This window comes from Cygnus atratus, chromosome 8, assembly GCF_013377495.2.
Source record: "Cygnus atratus isolate AKBS03 ecotype Queensland, Australia chromosome 8, CAtr_DNAZoo_HiC_assembly, whole genome shotgun sequence".
NCBI classification, from domain to species: Eukaryota; Metazoa; Chordata; class Aves; order Anseriformes; family Anatidae; genus Cygnus; species Cygnus atratus.
The window spans coordinates 20300211-20323976 of record NC_066369.1 but is presented as its reverse complement, the minus strand read 5'-3'; the positions used below and the strand labels follow the sequence as shown (position 1 = coordinate 20323976).

At 36.7% G+C, this 23766-nt stretch overlaps 1 long non-coding RNA gene across 3 annotated transcripts in view; it reads left to right on the top strand.

The window, feature by feature from the left end:
* The first annotated feature begins 1557 nt into the window (after positions 1 to 1557).
* LOC118243594 (uncharacterized) overlaps positions 1558 to 23766 on the top strand; it is a 34196-nt gene continuing 11987 nt past the window's right edge. Inside the window, exons 1-5 of one of the 3 annotated variants that reach the window (XR_004777291.2) lie at positions 1558 to 7131; positions 9221 to 9351; positions 11173 to 11239; positions 11675 to 11889; positions 23618 to 23685. This is a non-coding gene — a long non-coding RNA (uncharacterized LOC118243594). Of the gene's footprint in view, positions 7132 to 9220; positions 9352 to 11172; positions 11240 to 11671; positions 11890 to 23617; positions 23686 to 23766 lie in introns of all 3 variants that reach the window. The other 2 variants (XR_007708610.1, XR_007708611.1) reach the window with 2 other exon arrangements.

Here is a 23766-nt window from a genome sequence, read left to right as displayed (position 1 = left end):
AATGAATTAATGAAGAACTAAGTTACAATAACATGTCATAGAGTGCTTGTGTCTATATTGTCCTCTTCCACATTTATACTTCCCTTGTGTTTGCTGTCTTCCTTCCAATGCTGTTTGCTAGTTTCTGTCTTGATGTTTCTCTTAACAAACTTGTTTTGAAGTTTAAATGCAAATTAAGTCTGAATTCTTAGTTGGATAAATTATAATGGGTCTGTTTTTAAGCTCAGGCCTACATGAATATCCATAGACAACCTGCATGATATCTTAAACTTCAGACCCTGTTGTGGCCTAGTTTCGAACAAAATGCTCAGCTTCTACCTTGCCTGAATTGTTTGGTAGCTGAGTTAGTAATGTCATACTTGGAAATATGAGAAGGGGAAGCGGGTTAAGGCAAGGAATGGGTTTAATCTGTGTCATGCAGGATTGTTTCCTGAGCCAAAATATATTCAACACACCACTTTGATTGAGTTGCTTTTGAAAGAAAGTGGCCTCATTAAGACTGTACCCCATAATTTCTTCACAGTTATGTTACTCTACACTTCTGTAACGAATGGTTTTCTTACTTTATGTACAAAATTATTCATATTTCATTACTCATGTTTCTGAAATACCATAAGGTGGTGTGTTAGTAAGAATTGTTTGATTCTTCTTCATTAAAATACACTGAGAGAAAGATTTTTCTTAAACTGCCTACAGTTAAAAAAAAACAACAACCCAAACCAAAACTCCTAGTCTGCAATGGTAGTCTTATGAGAAAATGACTTGGGAAGATTTATGAACACTCTCTAGCATTCTTGGTCCAGAAAAATCAGTTTCACCATGTCTGTTTAGGCTGTTCTTTCTCTAATACCCCAGACATTTTTGTCCCACTATTTTGGAAACTTCCGATTCTGAAAAGTTCCATTTTATCTGTTGTTTTTCATTAATTACAGGCAGCTTTTTTATTTTGACTTGAAAGTCTACATAGTACCACCATGTGATTTGTATCTATCTCTTTTTCTTTTCCACTCCCTCACAAACCATGGAAGGGAAGTCCAGGGACAAGTTAAATTGACTAAAATGAGTGGGAGTCTTTCCATTTGCTTTAAAGGATTTGGACTGTACCACTGTAGTACAAATGATGAAGCTAATTTTGTGCATATGCACTTAAATTTGGCTACATCCTTTCGAGGAAGAACAATGACTCATTTTAGCTGTGTAACTAATTAGGTGTCTACCGCTGTAACTGAATACTTCTAGTAGTGTGCTAAATGAAATTGCTAAACTGTTGCATAGTTTTTTGTTTTTTTTTTTTTCTCCTGCCATCCTCTTGGGGATAATATATATATATATATATAATAACATATATAAATGTAACATTTGCTGAGTATTTTTTAGAGGATGTGGACTGGAGATGGGCACTTTGCACTGGAACAAGGAATGATGGCGTTTGTGGCAACTTTCTGTTCCAGTTATGGACTGGCCTTAGGAAAGGGCCATTTCTTTCTAAGTAATATCTTAAAATGAGGAACTGGAGTAACTGTTTTCAAACATCTTTCCAGAGATATTCAGTAATCTCTTAGTTCCGCTGTCTTGGGAAACTAAGTGCCTGGAGTACAAGAGCTGAGGTCTAATTTTTTTCTCTATTTCCTATGACAAATGAGTGAGGAGTGTGAGGGCTAGGTTGCTATTGCTTGAGTTGTTCAGGAGACCAGCTGCAGTGTCCTGTCCTAGCTAAGGTTTGCTAACAGTGATTGCTGTATGCCCGAGTAAATTGCATTGTTTTAATCCACTTAGGTTATGACTAAGGGACTTAATACTTAGGCATGGTCATAATTCACAAAGATGGGATAGTTATGTTAGTCCTGCCAAAAGGGTGAATTCAGCTGAGAAAGGCAAAAATAAGAGTACAGATGCTATTGCAGCTGGATGCAATGTATAAATTTAATATACAGAGCTAATGCATTCAAAGGGAACAGACAGTCTCTTTTCACAGAATTCCTTTTGCAGATCTCAGTTTCATTTTGCAGCCCATTTCCATCTCCAATTACAAATGTAGCTCTGGACTGTGATTTTATCTCAGCCTAAACTTAACTCCAGGCTGATCTCTAGGTCAGGGACCACACTGTGCTGAGAGACTAAATACTGTTCAGAGGAAATATTAGCATCATCCCTTAGTTTGCTTTGAGTTGTACTTTCTAACCCACATACATACCCTTTTGCTGTTAACCCTGACCTTGGGCTCATTCATAGGCAAGTCATAGTGACTCCAGCTCTTTCCCAGGTCTCCTCCCCAACACACACACACAAAAAAAGACGTGCACATTTGCTGGTTCTCTAAAAAATCTGTAAAACTAGAACTGAAATGTAGCAAAGATATGACCTATTGTCTAGGTGGATAGAAGATACCTATAATAACTACTGACACATTTCTGTTACTTTAATGCATACCTTAAAATTGTTTTTGAAAGCCAAGGTAAGTCATGGAGAGATGAGAAAAATGGGCTAAAATGTAATTTAGAAAAAGGTGGGCTAGACCACAGCAAGCTGCTTTCTTTCCTTTATAAGATGTTCTTTCTTGCTATAAAAGAAAATGTGTTAGGTCCGATACGTATTTCAGTAAATCATGATACCAAAATGATATGATTAGTTGAAGAAAGAGGATGTAGTGATTATTTACAAGAATCTGAAGCCAAATGAAGGGAGACTAGCCTTACCCAGTGTTTTTGTTAACAACCTTAAAAAGAAGAAATAGGTAAGTGAAATTTATTGCTGATACAAAATTGTGAGGTCTTAGTAGTATCAGAGAGTACCAGAATATTATGAAAGAAGAACTGGATGACCTTTAGCATAGAGTTAATAAAGACAAGAAGAAATCCAACAGAGCAAAGCAAAAGTTTGTGTACTTTGTTGTTCTGTATAAAGTAGGAATAACTGGATGCACTCACACGAGAGGAAAAGGAAAACTTTACTATTCCTCACTCACAAAATGACTCAATCGAGAATGTAGTAGAGCCATGAAAAAGCAAAAGTCTTTCTTGGAAGTATTAAGGGTGGTATTACTGGTGAAGGTAAGGAAATATGCAAGTTGCTGTACATGTCAGTTAAGACATCACCCATCATCATATCTGCAGCTTTTAGAATTATTGCTAAAGCAAGATTTATTCAAACCGGGACTGGATTACAGGAAAAGAGAATATTTGGTGAGTTATACTAAAAGACTTCAAGTTTTTTAAATAGCAACTTTCAGAACAGTTTCTGCTCCAGGATGGGAGACCAGCTGAAACAAAATAAAAAGTTTGGGCAGAAACAGTTAGCTGAAACCTCTTCCTGTGTGCAGGGATGGGGGAAGGCAAATAATCAACAGCCAGACTTCAACTGAGGTTCCAGAGCAGGAATATGGGGCACCATCTGTGAAGACAGGGTTTAAATTTATGAATGGCATTATGCTGTGTTATAATTATGTGTAAATTATACCTGTTTATGTTAGGTGCTATAGAGTCTCTGTTTCTGGGTTGAACAGAATGCAAAGAACAGTACAGACATAACTTCATTATGAATTAGAAGTAAAATGTGTTTTGGGTTATGGAAAGAGATTTTTACAAGAATGATTTCCAATGAGCTTGTGTTTGAGGAACAGGATGACATTTCTAGCTCTGCCAATTATATCCTGTTTGATAATCTATAGCGTGCTTATTTCTCTGTCGATTAGGAATAACAACATAAAATGAGAGTAAATTAATTCTCATTTTAAAATGCTTTTATATATCAAGAAAATTCCTATAAAAATAGGTATGGCAATTAATTTGGGAGGGGAGGAGGGATTTCTTCTGTCTGTCGTGTCTTTGCAGTTTATTGACTAATCTGTGTTTTTAATCTCATTCTGAAATACACCCTGTATTTTAACAGTTTATTGCAAACATGTTTATTCTATCTCATGGTCACAGTCTCTTGCTCTCTAAAAGCAATGGAAATTTTACTGACACTTTACTAAGGAACCTGATGTAGAGGGTGGCATCACTGCCTATGGAAGGGGGGTTGGAACTAGATGATCTTTGAGGTCCCTTCCAACCCAGGCCATTCTATGATTCTATGATCATTAGGTTGTATTTCTCCTGTTCATATATATGGAAGTTCGGTAGACAATTTTGTCCAGGTCAAAAACTTTGGGGAGCTTAATGCAGTGAGCTTGGGATGGTTGATGTGGCTATTGAAAGCCTAGAGATAAAGTTTTGCTTTGCACAGCATGCCAGCTAACAGTTGCAACTCAGGTCAGACATCAGCTCTAACTGTTATACGGAAATCATGTCCGTATGGTGAAGGAATCAGGTAGTTTGTACTCACAACTAAATGTGCTGTACTATATGTAATGGCAAATCTGTTACTAGAGAAGGTATGGATGCATCATTATTAAGGCATTAAAACCATAGCAACAAAACACCACATTATTAGTATTGATGGAGGTGAATTGTCTGTTCACGTCATTTGTTATGCTTTGCTGCTGGTAAAGGTGTTTGAGTACTGCATACTCTATAGCTTAGTGACACCTGGACAGACATGGATTTTCACACAGTGTCTCCAGTTTACTTCATAGGTAGCAGAAAGAAATGGCCTGAGGATTTTCCTAGCATCTGTCATTTAAGGAAAAAAATGACTCCTCTGAGCTCCGTCCCTTCTTCACCTGCTCTCTTGACTCACAAAGTGCCATCTCTACATTGACAGAAGAAAACCCCTGTGAAAAGAAAATACCAAAATGCAAATTCTTACATTCTGCCCTTGTGGAGTGTTCACTGTTATGCTTCCTCTCAAGGTTTTGGGTTTTGTGCCTTAGTCTGGAGGAAAAGAGAACTGGTATAATGTTTAGTGAGCAAAGTGAGCTTTGGTGAGGTTTTTCAACAGACAGTCTACCGACTGTCCAGTGTATTTCTGGGACACAGTGAGAGCAAGGGATTGGGGCTAAATGGATTGTGGAAGATGACCTCATGATATTTAAGAGAGTCTGAGTTTTGCTAGATGATTTACATAAGAGAAGTTGCTTTATTTTATTTATTTATTTGGTTAGTTATTTGTTTTTTCCCCCACAGCTATGTTTATAGAAACGTGGGCTGGAATTCGAAAACTTTGTTAAAAAAAAAAAAAAAAAGAAAAAAAGACCTAATTCACGTTAATAAGACATTACCGCAAATCTGCTGTAAAGTGGACATTTATCAGCAATGTGAATGAAAAGTCCTATCAACTGTATCTGAAGAGGTACAGATAATCCTAGTGGATACAGTGCAACGTTGCAAGGTTATAACATGCAGCTAAATAAATGATAGTAAAACTAGACTGAATTTTTTTAAAAGACTGTCTTGTTTTCCAAATATGATTTTAAAGGCCATTTTGTTTATCTTTCACAAAACCTTCTATTTGTCTTTGGAAGGCTGACTCTGGACACAATAAGCAGAGATTGTAAGCAGAGATTCTTATATAATTAGTGAAAAATCTTCCGTTAACATGAAAGGTACCAAGTTGTTTCATGAGGTGTTTCTAATATTTTCAGAAGAAATATTTCTGCTCTGGATGAAGGCAAGAATGGCAACTGCACCTGTGGTAGATGACCTACTTTTCAGATAAAATCATTTTCAGATTAAAACTGAGGGCACAGCTACTATGCATGCAGATAAGGACTAGATTATTCCCAGAAGGCTCCTTCTTTTGCTCCTAATTTCAAGAGGAAAATGTCATCAACACTATTCACTACTATAGATATGAGAAAAACTGAGAAAGGACAAATCCTGCAGATGATGAAGAGGTGAAGGATTGAAAGAGAAAATTAGTGCAGAGAGCAGATCATAATTCTTTTGATAGGCAGGGGAAAATGGCTGTTTTGCTCAATGCTATCCTATCCTAATATTATTTTTTAGCTGATTTAAACATTTAATGACCACAATGTCTTGCACTCTGAGACCTCAAAAATACTTCTGTTTTCTTTCCCCAGTTCAAAGCATGTGGTTTTCAAAGTATTATAAATATGCTAAAAGATTCATCAGCCCATTTTCTACCTCTATAATGGCTTTGTCTATATGTAATGAAGCGAAAAAAGTTATTTATGGAATCAAGAAAAAGTGAAAAAAAGTTTGAGGATGATGATTTTTGCTAATTTAATTCTAACTTGCTCTTTGAATCTTTCCTCCTTTTGTTTTCATGTAATAGCAGTTTATTTACTATAGCAGTATATTACTGCAATAGTAGATATCTAAGTGTTTTCTTCTAACCTAAAAAAAACCAACACCAACAACAAAACAAACAAAAAAACACATTCAAAGGAAGTAGAAAATTCAAGGTGTGCTCCTGCTACTTTTTGGGCAACACACTAGAGGTGTTTGCTCCACTTGTGCTTGCTATTTGCGTTAGATGAGAGAACTGTCTGATCTACATCTACCTGCAGGTTCCAGAGTGTTGCATTTCACTTCTGCTGAGAGAAAAACGCCTCCTGCACTATCTGAGGTATTCTCTGTTATGACTCCTTTAGTTGTGTTTTAGAGTGTTGCCATTGCATTTGGCAAAAACAGGCTCAAGAAGTTTATTTTGACACTGAATTTTCTGATGTTTTTGATTTCATATCCTCAGAAACTCCCAAGTTCCTTGTGGTTTTGTGGGTTGTTTTCATTTATGACAATGCTGTTGTGCTCATCAGAGACAACTTTTCATTCTTCCTAGAGCTCCAAGCATTTCAATTTTTACCAGAACATGCGTTCTGCTGCACAAAGCTGATCAATAGCTACCTTGTGAATAAAAATATAAGCCAACTTTGTGAACATTTCTCATAAAGTTCAACTTGGTTACAATTGTTGGGATGTTTTAAACCACTGTTTATATGCACTACAAATACCTTTATAATTAGAATCCAATTATGAAAATGGATACAGTAGTAATGGACATACCACTTAAAATAATAAAAAATAAAAAGACAAGAAAAAGAAAATATTTTTTTCTTTCAGGCTGCTTAAGTTTCAACTGGGAGTTTATCCAAGAGGAACCGTGAAACATCTGGCAAGCTGAGTTGAGTACCCATGGTTCTGAAATCTGAAACATCCATCTGAACCGAGGATGTCAAAACAGCGGAGGAGTACTGGCATTACTTTGTGGCTGCCTTACCATGATCTCATGGTGCGTTAATTCTCTCTTCTCATACTGGAAAGGGCACTGTTGCAATGACTGAGAGCAGATTACTATGACTCTAAGTGTGGAAACAATCTGGGGAGATCCTCGTGTGGGGTTGATAGAGCTCTACCATGACGATAATGTCAGGATAACATGGGTCACATAATTAAGCACTAATGGAACCAGTGAGGTAGGGAAGGCTAAATCTATCCAGTGCTAAGTACAACTTCCTCCCTGTGTTATATAGGAAAATAATGGTTTTGCAAGATGAAAATTAACAGCACTTAATGATTTTCTCAGTAAATAGGCTGGAGGATCCTGGATGAGTCACAGTTGTCCAGCTGCATCACTGAAATATGCAAAAATTCTCTACTGTTCTCAGCTATTCCACTATCTACTTTTTTTTTTTTTCTTATTTCAAGAGCGATGTGAAGAATTCTTATAAGTCTTTTTTGTTTGTTTGTTTTTTGTTTCCTACATACACTCCCTGTGGAAGAGATCATGTGGATATAGCATGTCCTTTCTTCTCTAGTAAGGTCACCTTTTAGCAAGCTTTTTTAGAAAGCTGTTTTCTTTCATTATATAATTTTTGATATGTACCATTCTCCCCCTTTCCTCATCCTTACATAGTCTTCAGAATTAAATCTGGTATGTCTGTGCTGTCTCACAGGATGTCCAGTATTCAGCTGACTCTTACGTCTGTGGTAGTATTTAAGGAAGCAATACTGAGATTTCCAAGGTGGGGGTGATGATGGTGTTGAGAGTCCTGCTTTATTCTTCCTTTGTAGTATTTGATGCAGTAGATGTCAACTGAGTTAGATGACAGGCAATGATAAATAATGTTGAAAATATTTTTATGAAAAGCATATCTCCTAAATGTATTCAATGACAACAATATTCCTGATTGTTCGTGCTATATTTGGTTATTTATCTTTCTTTTTTTTTTTTTCCAAAAAAGAAATACCTCCCCCCCAAAACAACAACAACAACAACAAAAAAAAAAAAACACAAAAACCTCTAAATATGAATGGAGTCTATTGCTGGGATACTTAGAATGGCATTTTTTTAGTGGTGCTGTCCTGGAAGTTGCATAGATTCAGGGTTTTATGGGAGCAAGCTGCTTACTAAGATTGTTACATTTTATACTTTGAAATTATATTTTGCTGAACTGAATCATCTGTGCTTGCATTATCATTTTAAAGGAAGACCCTGAATGCATTTACACTTTCTTTTCATGGTGTTAGCAATAAAATAGATGCTGGACAACATCATTGAGAAGGGCTGATAAAAGCTTAGGTGTGAGGTTGAGTTGGACTTCATTGCAGCATGTAAAGTTGAAAGAGAACATTTCTAAGCAGGAAGATTTGGCTGCATCTAGACAAGCTGGCCAATGCTCTTTGCTAGCTTTATAATCTTAAGTTGTTAATATGAAACATTCTATTTGGCATAGAAAAAAACTATTTTAAGGCTATACATAAAGCAAAATTAACTTTTTAAAAGCAAATTAACAACTTTTTTTTTTTTTTTAATTAAATTAGACTACTACAGGATGAAAGACCCAGTGAATCATTTAATTGTTGCACAAAACAAAACAGGTCGCCATGTAGCCTACAGAAAAACTGTCTCTAATGCAGTCTTTTAGTCAAAGTAAGCAGCATATTGAAGAAGTTACCACATTACTTCATGTAATTGGCATACAATGTTATTTTAGTGTATACAGGATGGTGGTCATCGTAGTAGAAATCAGTAAGATGCCACAATAGAAGTGTTGTAATGAAGGCTTGAGGGAGACAAAATTACAAATTGAGTCATTTAGTTTTTTTCTCTCTTTCCTCTCAGGAAATGTAATCTGTAAATTTATGTGCATCTATTGTTTTATAACTGGCCCTTCCCCCATGTCAGCGAGGGATGTTATCAGTTACAGGTATTGCAGGCCAACCTTTTAGCAACAGCAGGTAATCCTGGCATGTTTTATTTATGTTCCATGATTTTAGAATGAAAATGTGTAAGTTTTCATACCTTGAAGAAACAATAAATTTTCATACAAAATGCATATGTTAATAAGTTGAATGATATTTAGCAATTTCCTGTCTAGGACACTGGACACTTCAACTGGAATAAGGAATGCTAACATATATTTCCTGTGCTGAGGTGTGCTGTATTTGTGAGGCAGAAGCTGAGTTCTGACTAAAAGGAGAGAGGAATGATCTCAGCAAAAGAATGAAGGTGATTACTCAATCTGAATAAAATATAATCAAAAATGATGTGGTTAGAAGAGAGAGTCTGAGACTGTCAAGGGTATTTTCTTTCACTGAATTATACCATGTACTAGAGAGAAGAAGGTTTCTTCAGAATAAAAGTACATCGTATTTGCAGTTTTCAGTGAAAAACTGATTAAAAGGAAGAAATTCTAGCCATTTTCTGATTGTTTTACCTCAAACTGTTTCTTCCTTTCAAATTATTTTCCTCTTTTTAACAAGAAAGAGTCATTCCATTTATGCAAAGAATGACTCTGCAAATGATTCTGTATTTTTTTGCTCTTATTTGCTTAAGAGCATGAACAGTCCCACTAACTTCCAAAAGGCAGTCATGTCAAATTAAGTATGCCTTTTTTAGAATGAGACGCAGTTATGAATTTGTACCATGGTTCTGATCTGCATGACTGAATATAAATAGTTTGCACAGAATCTGTGCTAAAGAGTAAACACAAATTATACCTAAAACACAGGACAATTCTAGAAAGGTTTTAAGAATAAACTTCTACTTGTTTTTATTTAAATCAGCAGGGTAATGGTATATGCCAACACATGTATTTGATTTGGGTAAATTTTCCATTCTGGACCACCTCATACTCTTTCTTAAGTGCCAAGAGTTAGTGATCTCATATTATGGCTTTCCAAATGGTGTTAATTATGGACTTTTTTCTGCCAGGTGCTCTGCTCCTATTGCTTTCAGTTGTGGCTGAGGGCACACTGCATTCTCTGGGATACAACCCTATTGTTTATGAGTTGAAGTTAGCATTGCCAAAGGGAATACATTAGAAAATAAACAGCACTGAGGTTTACTTTGAGGATTCACTGAATTAGCTGAGCTGTTTTTTTCTTTTTTTTTTCCTTTTTTTTTTTTTTCCTTTGGAGTATCAAAGTTTACATCTGGAAAATATCAGTGTGATATATAAATACTGTCTGACTACTAATTTCATGTAACAGTCTTTATATACAACTTGTGGGAAATCAGTTTTATGTTAAAGGAATAAGGAACTTAAGTCAGTAGGAGACTTTAGAGGTCTCTGGAGCAGTCACTAACTCTGTTTTCTTTCTTGTAACATGACCTGAGCTCTGTTTAAAAACTCAGTGTTATGGCCAATTAATTATTGTGTAGTTTCCTGATAAAGCCTCAAATAGGCTAATCCTTGGGTATAATACTGCGCTTGGTTATTACTGACAGCTGAAAGCCACAGTATGTGCCTTTTACTTTCTTTTAAGAAAAAGCAGACCAGAAATGTGAAACACATTAGGTTGTTGATATTTTCATTAAGCTGTGTATGGGGTGTGGGAAGGAAGAAAGGGGTGGGTTTTCTGCTTCAAATTATTCAGCTAGATTACAACTTGTGGAAAGTGTAACCATAAGGGAAAACCTTTCTTCTTATCCTTAGGGGACCTGCTCTGCCTCTAGGGAACCAAGTCCCTTACAAGGCAGAGAGGGGCAGGAGAGAGGGGAGATAAAGGCTTTCTGATATTCACGCTGGGGTGTGCCAGCGTCCCGTGCTGAGGAAATTTCCTCCCTGTTCCGGGGGGCTGTGGATCAGTCATCAGGAGTTGGGAAAGTCCTCAGCAGAGCTGAGAGCTATGGTAAAGTCAGTGCTGCAGCTTCACGGGTGGATTATTCCTCTTCTTCTTCAGTGTCTCTGTAGGACAGAGATTTTTTATCTGTTCAGTGAGCATTGGAAGATAGATACAGCTCTTCTCTTTCAATAGTCATGGAAAAGTAACTTGTTATTTATTTATTAATTTATTTTTTAAAGCTAAAAGAATATTTGTATTTCAGAGGGAGAAGAAAACAAGACTCGTTCAATCATTAGGGGTTAGTGCTGCAAAGCTGCTCTGCAAAACAGGTATTTGGATTTCCATCTGATTTTGAGTGTGCCTGCCTCTGCAGTTGAGCAGCTTTAATTTCATTGGAGTGATGCTGTTAAACATGTTGTGGTGCTTTTTTCCTCAGTTAGTACAGAAAGAACAGTTTATAATTTAAAGGACTTTTCCTCTTCTGGTGTTCACATAAAACTCTTTTTACTTAATTAGCTGACTATGAACAGAACATCATTTAATCTTCCAGGATTACAGCCTTTTAAATTTTATATATATATATATATTTTTAACATTTATCTTTTTTTTCCTTTTGCCCTGAACTGTGATTATGTCAAAGCTTACAGATTACATGATCTTGAGGTGAAATTAAATTCTTTTGAGAACTTTGTAGAATAGTCTTTCAGGAAATGATGTTTGCTGTAGTAGCTTTACTTTATTTTGTACTGTTCTGTTTCTAGCAGAAATGGAATTGCAGAAGGACATTAGGAAGTACAAGACTGCTTGTGGTCCTCCTGTTTTGACTCAGATGTAGAATGACAAATCCTTGGACAACAGAGATAATTAAAGATCCAGTGATATTTCTGAAGAATAATGGTGCCAATCCTTCATCTTCATTGGTTAAATGCGGACATCCATGCAATGACCAAAGTGAAACTAATACTTTGTATGACAAAATGTAAGTTGTACTTCCAAAAACATGTCTATATGCTTACCTTTAGCTACCTCATACCTATCCGACAAGAATGTGCAAATTCATATGCTCATGCATAGCAGCTGTATGCTATTTTCTTGTGACTTGATTCAGAAGTTTGCAAAGAATGTTCTTCAGTGAACTTTGGTGTTTAAAATTCAAAGCTTCTTCACCCATTAACCTGTGGAGCCATGACTGGTGCTACAAAAAAGTTATTTCAATGTCCAGCCTTATTTAACCCTGTCACTTAGAGTAACACTGCTCTGCTGTTCAGTTTGGGCTGAACCTTGTCAGCTGCAGTCCTTATTAATGTCTCGTTAGACCATCCCAATGGGGAAAAAGCATTTTATTTGTTGTAATGTTAGCTTAAGATGGTCTTTTTATGTCTTAATACAAAGTGCTTCTCTAAGGCAGTTTGTCTCATTTTTCCAAGTCATCATAATTTTTTACAGTTAAAAATCTTTTATACAAAGAACTGACTCAACTTCTTAGAGGTCAACCTGTGATTAGGTGAGCATGCTAATTGCTTTGTAAAAATCCTAATAAAATATGAAAAGTAAGCTCATGTTAAATGCTTAGACCAAAACATAATTATGTATTGAAAATGTCAGAATGGCCATGCTGCAGAATTCTCACAAAGCACGAGGACAATTTGCAGATATATGAGTCATAATAATCTGACAAATGAGTATAAAATGAGTTCAGCTGAGCTAATAAAGATATCAGCAAATGGAGAACATTATAAAATTCAAAGCTTAACAACCAGTAAAATGAAAGAGTATTAGCAGTGGTTCTCAGTCGCTGCATTACCAGAACAGTTGCTGAACTGCAGAAGTAAGCTCAAATAAGCTTTGCACAACAAAGATGTTGCCAAAGAGGTGGCCAGCCTCAGCCAATACCTTTGAGCAAGGTAAATTATTTAAATTGCTGTGAAAAAAAGCTTTTTGTTTAATTATTTTATTCAGATCTTAGCGTGGTGTAAGGCCAGCTGCCCCCAGATTGGATTTTAGAATAATAGACTCATTTAGGTTGGAAAAGACCCTTAAGATCATTAAGTCCAACCATGAACCTAGCACTACTAGTCCAGCAATAAGTCATGGCCATAAGCTCCATGTCCACATGGCTCTTAAATATTTCCAGGGATGGTGACTCCACCACCTCCCTGGGAAGCTTGTTCCAACACCTAACCACTCTGTCTGTGAATAAATTCTTCTTGATATTCAGTCTAAAACTTTCCAGGTGCAACTTGAGGCCATTTCCTTGCATCTTATCCTTTGTCACCTGAGAAAAGACAACACCCACTTCTCTACAACCTCCTTTCAGGTAGTTGTAAAGAGCGATGAGATCTCCTCTGAGCCTCCTTTTCCACAGACTAAACAACCCCAGTTCTCTCAGCCTCTCCATTGTGGCTTTGCTTCCTTAATCTTGAGGTCTGCCTTGGAAAGAAAATACATTGTTAAATCATAGAATATCCTGAGTTGGAAGAGACCCACAGGGATCGTCAAGTCCAACTCCTGGGTCCGCAAAGGACCACCCAAAAAATCAGACTGTGTGTCTGAGCATTGTCCAAAGACTTCTGGAACTCAAATAAAGGTAGACAAGTTATTCTTGAGACGTGGCTTTTTCAGAACAACCTCTGCATTTATTAAATTACTTTAAAGTCATAATTAAAATACATTCCAATACTCAGTTTAAAGTTAGCATGGAAAACTTCAATGATCAAATGGGTTTCTATCTTTTATGACCTCAGCAATGTCAAAACTTTCCCGCTGTAAAACCTAGATGTTATCTATGGTGATAAATAAATAGTTCATCTGAGCGGTAAGGAAAGATTAATGTTGTCTGGGGAAGAGCAGCTTAGCCAAATTGTTGAGTAATTAAATGGGACAACCCCTGGCTTCCTGGAATAAGGTGAGGTGATGCATTTTCTTAGCCACCATGTTGTAATCTGAGAAGCTCAGCATTGCTGGAATTTTAGTCTAAGAGTTACTGTCAGAGGGGCATAGCTGCTGTGGTTGGGTGGCCAAGTGAGGCCGGGGTTAGCTCCCAGCTGTAACTCTTGGTCCATGTTACAAGCACTGTGTAGGTTTGCACATGAAAGCTTTAAGGTGCAGTAAAGAATTTCTGGAAAGTTTTCCCCTAGAGCCTTTTAGTTTCAAATAGCGTTTTAAGATCATGATTCCACTTTGAGAAGAATGATAGTGTTTGTGGTATTTTGATTGAGAACGAGACCTGACCATTGCCTACTGGAAACCAGTCCCAAGCTAGAATGCATGTTGTCCTTGTGCAGTGCAACTTATATCTAAGCTCTACTGAAAAAAAATAATAATTGATTTTTATAAATCATGGTTTACAAATCAGAAATTATGATCTAGTGTCAAATAGATAATCTTTTTACACTTCTGGACAAGGCTCATGTACCACCTGAGTCTTCAGAGTACTGAGTTGGAGAGAAGACTGTGCACAGATGCCTGCAGAGTTTTTATGCTGCCAAATGGAGATGGCCGGTTTTTGTCTGGGAAGCGTTTAACTGAACTCTCCTACAGAGCCAGGTGGTGCTGGGGAATATCATACAAATTTTATAATCTCTTAGGGAGTATGGATGAGTCCTGAGAGAAGTTTGTCATGCTATAATGGGACTGAGGTGCAATCTAGGTGCCTACTTTAGAACCCTGCAGATGTTTACATCTGCATCTTCTAATTTCATCCTTTCACAGGTTTATTGATCAGACAGGAGACATCAATCACTCTGTGCTAGATATATTTCTGGAGACCATAATTTCTGGATCTAGTTTGATTGATTAGCCACAGATAAAGCAGCGCCGTTTCTTCTCCAGTATATGAAACTCAATAGATAACATGTGGAGTAACTTCAGGGCATGGTTCCAAGGGACCTTGGCTGCATCAAATGCAGGACATTACTGATGTGTCCTGGAATTTGATTTAGGGCAGCTTCTGGGAGAATTTACCAAAGCTGATGTCTGACAGAAAACTGTGTCTGTGTAAAAGGAACATGTATCTTGCGTGCTGTTCTCCTTCAATCAGCAGCCTCCTCTGCCTTTGCCTGAACATCCTGTTCTTCTTGTCATCTTCGGTGTGTGACAGTCTCTGGTCCCTTAACAAGATTACTCTTTTCATGATCACTGCCTGCATGGAGCCCTGGTACAGTCATGACGGTTGTGCCTTGTTCTCAGCTACCAGGTGGCAGGAGAGAGAGGCATTCTGAAAGGAGAAGGATCTGACTGCATTGCTTTGTTTTCAAAAGGTCTAAGTCTTTGAGCCCCTGGTATCATCCGTTCCTAGGAATTCCTCTCCTCTGAATGGATTTTATTGCCCAGCCCATGTGTGGGGAGGCTTTCTGGAGGCTCTTTCTTTGAGATTGCTTTTCCTGGAACTCCTGACTACACAAGATGCTTGCTTCTGCATTTGGTTGTTTTGAATCCACCCTGATGGGCCTCATTCTTTCCATGATTGTGTAAGGAGCTTTAACACCTAATTCAGGGGATGGTGTCCCAGTCTTATTTTATGTGCAAAGCATTTAAGCACACAATTAATTTTAACTGTGTCTTAAAGTGAGTACATACTTGATTCTTTGATGGATAAGGGCTCATGAAAGTACATATTAACTTGATTAGACTAGGCTTTGTCCCCTATCTCCTGTGTTTGTTTCCTGGGCTTGGGTGGCTGCCCTTTTGTTGCCTCTGCTCTCATGCTGAGGGACATTCTGTGTGCACATTGAGCTGTCCCCTGCCTTCCTAGGCCCGTGTAGCCACAGAAAGGCAGCCCAGGTATCAAAGGGGCTGACTGCAAAATGACAAGAGAGCCACAATACTGGGACAAGCAGCAAGATTTTGGAGTAGGTACAGCTGGTATCAGTGAGTGTTATTTTTTGTTTGTGAAATAATTGAGAGACTGGGAAACATGGACCTTGGCTGTATGGCTGAGTAAGGAAAAAAACATCAAGACTACGGTTTATACAAGTGAAGAAGATGCAATATTATTAGCATTATTTAAAATATGATCAGACTCCAGTTTCTGAAACTTAATAGATTCTCTAAGGGTGATATTGCATTTGTAAAGGACAACAGCACCCTTGTTAGTCATAAAAATTGTGTGGAGAAAAGAAATTGAGTGATACGCTTATTACTGAGACAATTCATTGTATACTTCCGGCTGGATCAGGCCTGCAGCTGTGGTCTGTGTATTCTGGAAGTCTGAACTCAGACTCCTTAATTGAGGGGAAACACCTTTCTGAAACATTTTGGGCTTCTTTCCCAAAACAAAGCTGTTTTGTAAAGAAATGTATGTTGCCTGTTTTTTGACTGTATTCTACCTTTGCTGCTATGCAACTGATTGCTATAAGCTGTTGAGCGGGCAGTTGTTATCAATATTAAAAAATGTACTAAATTTTGCTTGTTTTCTTAGCTTGTCCCTCACTCTTCATATCTCTTCATCTCTGATAAATCTCCATATGGTATTACAAACAAATGTGACATAAATATTTCAGAGATCTGTATTAAATTTTAGGCTTCCTCCTAGACAGGTTTGTGGATCTACTTTGTAGCTCCTTCACCCTCAGTCTTGGGTTTCATCTGGGATTTAAGTCTCTTTAGCACAGCTCAGATGTGTGACCTTGGATCAGTTACAATGGAAAAATTGTTTAAGCTGTGATTTCTTCACAGGGAAGCAGATGAGGAATACTTGCCCAACATGCTATTGCAGGTCAGGAGGTGCTAGGTGGGAGACTAGATTGGGGCAATATCCACAGCTGTTTTATCTATCTCTATAAACAGATATTTGATGCTTTTTTTTTAGCATTGACTACAGAAATATATTTTAATTGTAGATATACTTGCATAATTCATGTATCTATACAAAGCTATCAAATTTTATTTTAATTGGTATAAATACCTTTTATTCATTTATGGACTTAGGGGTTGATACAGCTTTACAACCATTTGTTAATAACTAGACTGAGAAGATGCCATTTGTCTCAGCTGGAGTGGATAGTCTGGATAGGTCCCCATTTGAAAATGGAATTCACATAGTATTTATTAAATCCTTGAAGAATTCAGTATTTCTTTCCACTGGTAGTTCTGAAAAGTGTCAGGAGAAAAATTCTTTATCCATCAAACTGCAGCTTTATGGAAAAGTTAAAGTATCAAAACGAGCTTGTTTGTAATGTGGTCTAAATATTTTTTTTTGGTTGTTTTTAAATCATAGGCATTTTGATAAAATTAGAACCTTCTCTTTTCAAAAAAAATAATGTGGAAATAGAAAAGAAATGAAAGCAAATTCTCAGCCATAGCAGTGGGGTTTTTTGATGCAGACTTAGAATGTCAAGATTGTCATGCTCTCAAAAATCAGATCTTTGCCTCATAAAATGATTGTGGGAATTATTGCCTTTTATTTCAAAATAGCGAGCCACTATCTAGAATGCTGTTCTTCGACCTGTTGCTAAAGCTCATTTTTTACTAAGTGCTAAAACAATTTTTATAGTTATCCAGTGCTTCCCCAAATCCCTAATCTTTCAAATATTTTGTACTTGTTTTACCTTAGGCATATGAGGAGCTGATTTTATTACCTTGAAGATGAGCGAGTTTGTAAACATTTTACAGTTTTTTTTTTCCCATGGGGATCTTAATGGAAAAGTAGGAAAGTTTTCAACTGAAAAAAAAAAGATTTATTAAAGCAGATGAAAAATCATTGTTTCATCACACTGAGCTGCTGTAAAACAATCATGTACCTGTCAGTTAATGACACAGCTTGAATGCTATTGGAAAATGTGTTGACCATTATAGTTCCAATTTTAATTAAGAACCTTGTTTTATCAGAAAAACACCCACTTATAGAATTGAAATGCATTTCTTCATCTTTGTATTATTTCACCTTGTTACAATTTTGTTTTAGTATCTTTGGTGGATGAGTTCTATAAAACAGTTTGAAATTATAGATGATGTGGAACCGAACTAGCACAGGCACTACGTATCCAGCTCAGTTAATAGTCTGCCTGTCTGATGATCTTGTCTCTGACAGATCCCAGTAAAGTGCTGCACACTGGAAACTTTGTTCAAGGTATGCCTTGAAGACTTAGCAATGACTTTGACAACTTTTTATTCTCATTGACAGTGGCTGTTTTTGAAACTTTCACTTCATGTACCTTACTAAAGTACTGGTGTGCCTTACTATCTCTATATTTACAATGCCTTGCAGTGGTTACGTACGCAAGATAATTGATGTGTAAAATAGAGGTTGGAGATTTTTTTGAGATTAGTTTATGAGTAGCAGAAAGTCAGAGATGGATTGTCTGCATTACATATCCTAACAGCCTCATTTTACTCTTGCGGGATTTTCTCTTTTGCTTTTCCATTATCGAACATGTAAACATGAATCCTCAATTTTCATATCTGTGCTAGATGAAGTAGAGATGGTCCTGTTTCATTGGCTGAATTTACTGTTGGTTGCAGTCACTTAGTTTTGGATTTGCCCAGGTTTATGGCAGTGTTTCAGTCTTGGAGAAGACATATGGAGTGCTGAGCAACATATCAGAGAATTGGATTTTTCTTTGTTAGATTTATTGCGTATTCAATAGAAAATTAATGTCAAGCATCTAGAGTTCATTTTGTTAATTTTTCTGAAGAACAGGAATTTGGAACCTGCTGTCACAGCAACAAATTATTATACTGCTCTGTCTTTTTGCAGTATTAAGACCTTAGTTATTTTCTTGAAGGTTAAGCCATAAAAGGAAAAGAGACAAAATTATCTGTTAGTCATAAAGTAGGAATTCTACCATGGTCGTTGTTGAAGTGAGTGGATAAAGGGCAATATAATAGGAATTCTACCATGGCCATTGCTGGAGTGAACAGATAAAGAGCAATGTAAATAATGGTACTCTTGAGGATAGAATCTAAGTAACAGATTTAGTCATCACTGGCGTAGTACGCAGATCAAGAAAATAAAGGTAAAAGGATTGAGGTGAGTCCCACTTTCCTTAGTCTCATGAAGCCATGTATGGCAATTTTTTATGGTCTGTGCATCTTAAGAAATGGTAATTTCCAGCATGGAGACTGAAAGAAGCACAGCTGGTTAGTCTGGGGGTGTGATGGCCTAGTGGGGGAGAGGGTAAAAGTGGGGGGTGAGTATGTAAATCCCTATAGTTAATTCCTTTCTGACATGGCTAAATAACGACCACTTTCTTCAGAATATGGATGGAAATTTTTGTTTTACTTCCACCTAGTAATTACTCCCATTCCAGTGATCTCAATACCACAAAAATAATCAATTTACTTTGGCAACTATTTCAGGACCAAATTTATATTAAGCTTTTGCTTCAAGGGAATGCTGTTGTCTCTCACTTCACCTTAACAACACTTGAATTCAGATCTGAGCCCTTATTTTAAAATACTATTTGACATGGGGAATAAGAGTTTTTTTGAGGCCTGTTTTTTCTCTATTCACAGTCTGCATAAGGACTTAGCAAAATCAAGGCCATAAAGACTAATTAAGTGAAGACGGAAGAATAAAAAAGTAATTTCAAGCTTTCAAAACAACTGTTTAAGTATATTGTCAGTACCTTGAATACACCAAATCATTTCTTCTTGCTTCCTTGATGAGCTTTTCAAAAATATGTTCTCAATTTGTTCCAATACTTCACGTTTTTCCCTAGAGACAGTTTCCACTGATTTAAGTGGAATTAAGAAACAATTTTGCTTCAGAGGAAAATATAGTTGCAGTTCTTTATTTCATTACTTTTAGTGATTGCAGTGGTTTGAAATCTCTTTCTTTTGTGCTTTTCCTGTGAAATTCATTGCTGCCTTCTTGCTCAAAGACTCTTGTTCCTTGCTCGCATAGGTTTTATGACAACATTGTTATTTTTATTCTTTAAGAGAGGTGCTATTTTAATCTGTCTTTACTGCTGTCTAAACTTTCAGTCTCTGGTAATAAATATATTCTGTCAATTTTCCACATACAGTCTGATATTTCACTTCAACCTGCTTCTGACATAATTTAAGGATATTATTACATCGTGCAAGATAAACTAGACATATAGGTGAAGTTCTCAACAGAGAAAAGGTAGCATAATCACTCAGGCTTTTTTTTTAAAAATATCAGTTTTTCTTTAAAAATGTTTCCTTGAATAAAAAGATTATGCAGAATTACAACTAAATGAGTATGGAAATTTTGCTTGAGTTACTGACTTTTTCTGAGTCTGCATAGTGCATCCTGCTGCTGCTGAAAAACTGCTTAAGTACAGCATCAAACAGCTAACAAAAAATAACCCTAGATTTAGTTGTTTCTCTTGATTAAATGGAATTAGGCCAAGAGCTTCCCAGGAGAAAGTTCTAAGAAGTTTAGGCTTTCCATAAAGATGTGCTACTTTCTGGAATATGATTTGAGATATTTGGAGCAAAGAAGCATAAGCTATAGTCTAGAGTTTGAGGCACTGCCTGGTAGGGAGATCCGAGCACAGGTTACTCCCTCCTTCTAAACCTTTCCCCACTTTTCTCTAATTAAGTTTCTTTCTGAAACTCTCCATTGCTAATAAACCCATGTAACTAAATTATTACTATTTCTTGGATTATTAGATTACTGCCTTTTTCATTGTATGACAGTTTTTGTGAATAACAAGTATGTTGTGCATAGTCAAATTAGTGTGTTAATATCCTTGTGGCTATGGTTTTATTTTAGTAAACCATTTTTCTTGTAAAATGGCAATGTATTATTTTCATAATTAAAGTGTAATGATTTACTCTTAGAAACCGTGAAGAAAGTCAACTGAAATCTTGTAATGGCTTTTCATTATATTCTTAACATTTGTGTCTTACCTAGTTGCTTTATTCTGCTGTTAGCAAAGAATTGGGGTCAGAATATGGTTGTGCGTGTGGTGAAAAAGAAAAGATTCCAGCTTGGAGTTTGCATGATTTGCCAAGATCTCAAATGAAAAAGGTTTTAAATAAGAAAGAACTATGTAAAGAGGAATTGATGGAACAAGAGAAGAAACAGAAACAGGAGAAGATGAAGCTATAAAAGGAAATGATGACAAACCTTCCATAAAGGCTTTTTTTTTTTTTTTTTTTTTTTTTTCCAGTGGCAGAAGCATCAAAGGTGTCAGGGAGGGGGAAATGCAGAGTTTCTAAAATTTCCATAAATAATGAGACATTTTGAAGAAGAAAAGAAGGGAGAGGACACAATGCAAGGAGTGCCACAGAAATCATTATTGACATTAATGAACTTGATAGCAAAATGAAGTAGTAGGAAGCTATGAAAGACCACACAGCTTTTGTGGGGAATGCTTGAGACAAATGTTGGAGTATATTTTGACCATGGCTTCAAGAAGCCATTAAACAATATAAAAGATGAGTTACTGCAATATGCAATAATTTAAATATAAATCATAACCACCAAAAAAGGCTAAGCACTGTGTGAAGAAAAGGGAGCGACTGAGGAAGAAATGAGAATGGGTCTTAAGGAATTGCTTAGGAAACCTGGCATACAGTGTTTCCAATAGTCATGTAGGACATGTTCATTGAAATAATGGCAGGAATGATCCACTGACAACAGGAAATTGAAATTTGGAACTTCCTTGGTCTAAGAAGGAAAGCAGCTGGTTGAAAACTTTCCACAGAGTCTCCATTGCTTCTGTTCTTGGGCTGTCAGAATCCAGCTCTGTAAACATTTTTTTTTTTTTTTACAAGCTACAAGATATGGTCTATACTGAGGGATTTTCAGAAGAGGCAAACAACTTATATGAAATGCTGATGGCTGGTGAATTGTAGAATTATTCAATAAATTATTTTTTACAAAGACTTTGCAACATAAGGTAGTTTAATCTGTTGGAAACACAAAGATTTTGGTTGGAGAGTTTAAAGCTGTCTTCAGTGTCTAATACGTCATGAGAATACTATTTCTGTTTTAGGATGAACAGCTGTATCAAAATGCTTTTAATGAAACAGATGAATAGTTTACTATTTTTTTTAACAAACTCAAAAGTTAGATCAAAATTGTTAAAAGACCTTATAAACTTATAAAACATGGAAATAAATCTGGACCCAGTTCCAAGTTACTTATAGATTTGCTGTGCATGGATCTAAATTTTTTACAGCTCACTAAAGCTGCATGACAACTTACAATTTGATCATTTAATGAGCAGGTGAGGTTTTAGTGTGTTTAAGCTCTCTCAGCCTTACAGGTGATAGAACAGCTCCCATAGCATTGCTCCCTCCTGAAAAGGCTTGTTCATTGATTTCTGGTCGCCACTGTAATTGCACTGGCTTCATATTCTCCCACATATAGCACTAACTTAGTGTACTCCTTTGTTCCACAGGTCTCAGTTGCATCCAAATCCCTCTAAACCAATAGCTACAGTCTCATTAAATTCAGTGAGCTGTTGATAAAACTTAGTATTTGTACTATTAAAACTTTAGTAAGTTGATGATGCCTCGGCTAAAGAGCACAGCCACCTTTCAAGGATGTCAGCTGAGTTTACAGGGCTGGCGTTAATTAAAAAAGATGTTTTCTTGTACAGGGCCGGACTGTGACTCATATAACGCATCTGCCCAGCAGATATGATAGTGGTCATACAAACCTGAATGGTATGGATAAAATAAATAGGTAATGATAGTAAACTGTAGAGTTCAGTGCTATTGGGTTAAAGTAATTAATACTCTGTATGTCCAAAATTAGGTGTGATGATCAAAGGAACAATTTATTCTGTTAGATACTGTGTCAGAAACAGGATCTTGGGAACAGTTGTCTAATAGCCATTCACATGCTTTTAGGAGTAAGATTGAGCAGTAACACATTTTATTCTTATACAGCATGCATGCTATACAGCCACGGGCCCAGTCACACAGCTGATCACGTGGTAAATGAGAGTATTCTGAGTTTTTCCCCCTGTCTTTCAATTCACTTCCCCAAAAGTGGAGAAAATGCAGGGTGATTGTGATGGGCTAAAAGTAAGTTGCCACATGCCAGAATGCAAGGAAGCCAAGGAGGTGCTGTGAGTCAGACAGATCTCTGAGTCACAGTGCCTCCCCGGCTGATTACTGGGATCATGCTGAAGTTCATGACCTTACGTGAGCATTATTTTTCTGCAACTCATTGATCCAATAGTTGCAGAAGTTAATATTATTTGGCATTCTCTTGGTGTTGGTTTTATAGGGCTTCTTTACTGAACACAACTTTTTGGGGCAAAGTTGGGCACTTGGTTATATGGCATGAATTTTTAGGCATCAAAAGGAGATGTTTCTCTAAAAATACTGAAAGAAATATTTGTGTTTTCAAACAGATACTCCTGAGAACATTTTAAAGGTGAATACTCCCATACTCCCCTTCTGACAGGGGACATGAACCTAGTGTGTAAGTGAGATGTAACCTGATTTATACCTAGACAGGCAATTTGCCCAGAGATTAAAATAATCAACTGGAAAGGTGAGGAAAGAATAAGAAATGCTGGGTGATATTGCTAGAAAGCTGAATTATAACATTGCATGTTGCTTTGTGGACAGTGTTCTCCGCTGCTGAATTCACTCCACAGTTTATATGTAGCTCCATTATTGCTAATAAAACTAGATGTTGATGTAAGGGCCCATTCCAGAAACCAGTGCAGTGCCCCTAACAATGCCTATACTTGTATCTGTTTATCTGTTAATAGACTTCATGGAATATGTATTAGTCTAGTGATTACAATGCCATCATTTTCCTTCTGTTACAGAAGGTGGTGGCATCTGTGCAAAGCAAGTGTCTCTGTTATCATCCTTCTCCCAAATCCATTATAAAGAGGTAAAACTACACCTGTTCCTTTTCCAGAATATCATTTGCATGTGGAAGCTGAATTTACTACTAAAAAGACTTGTTAATAGG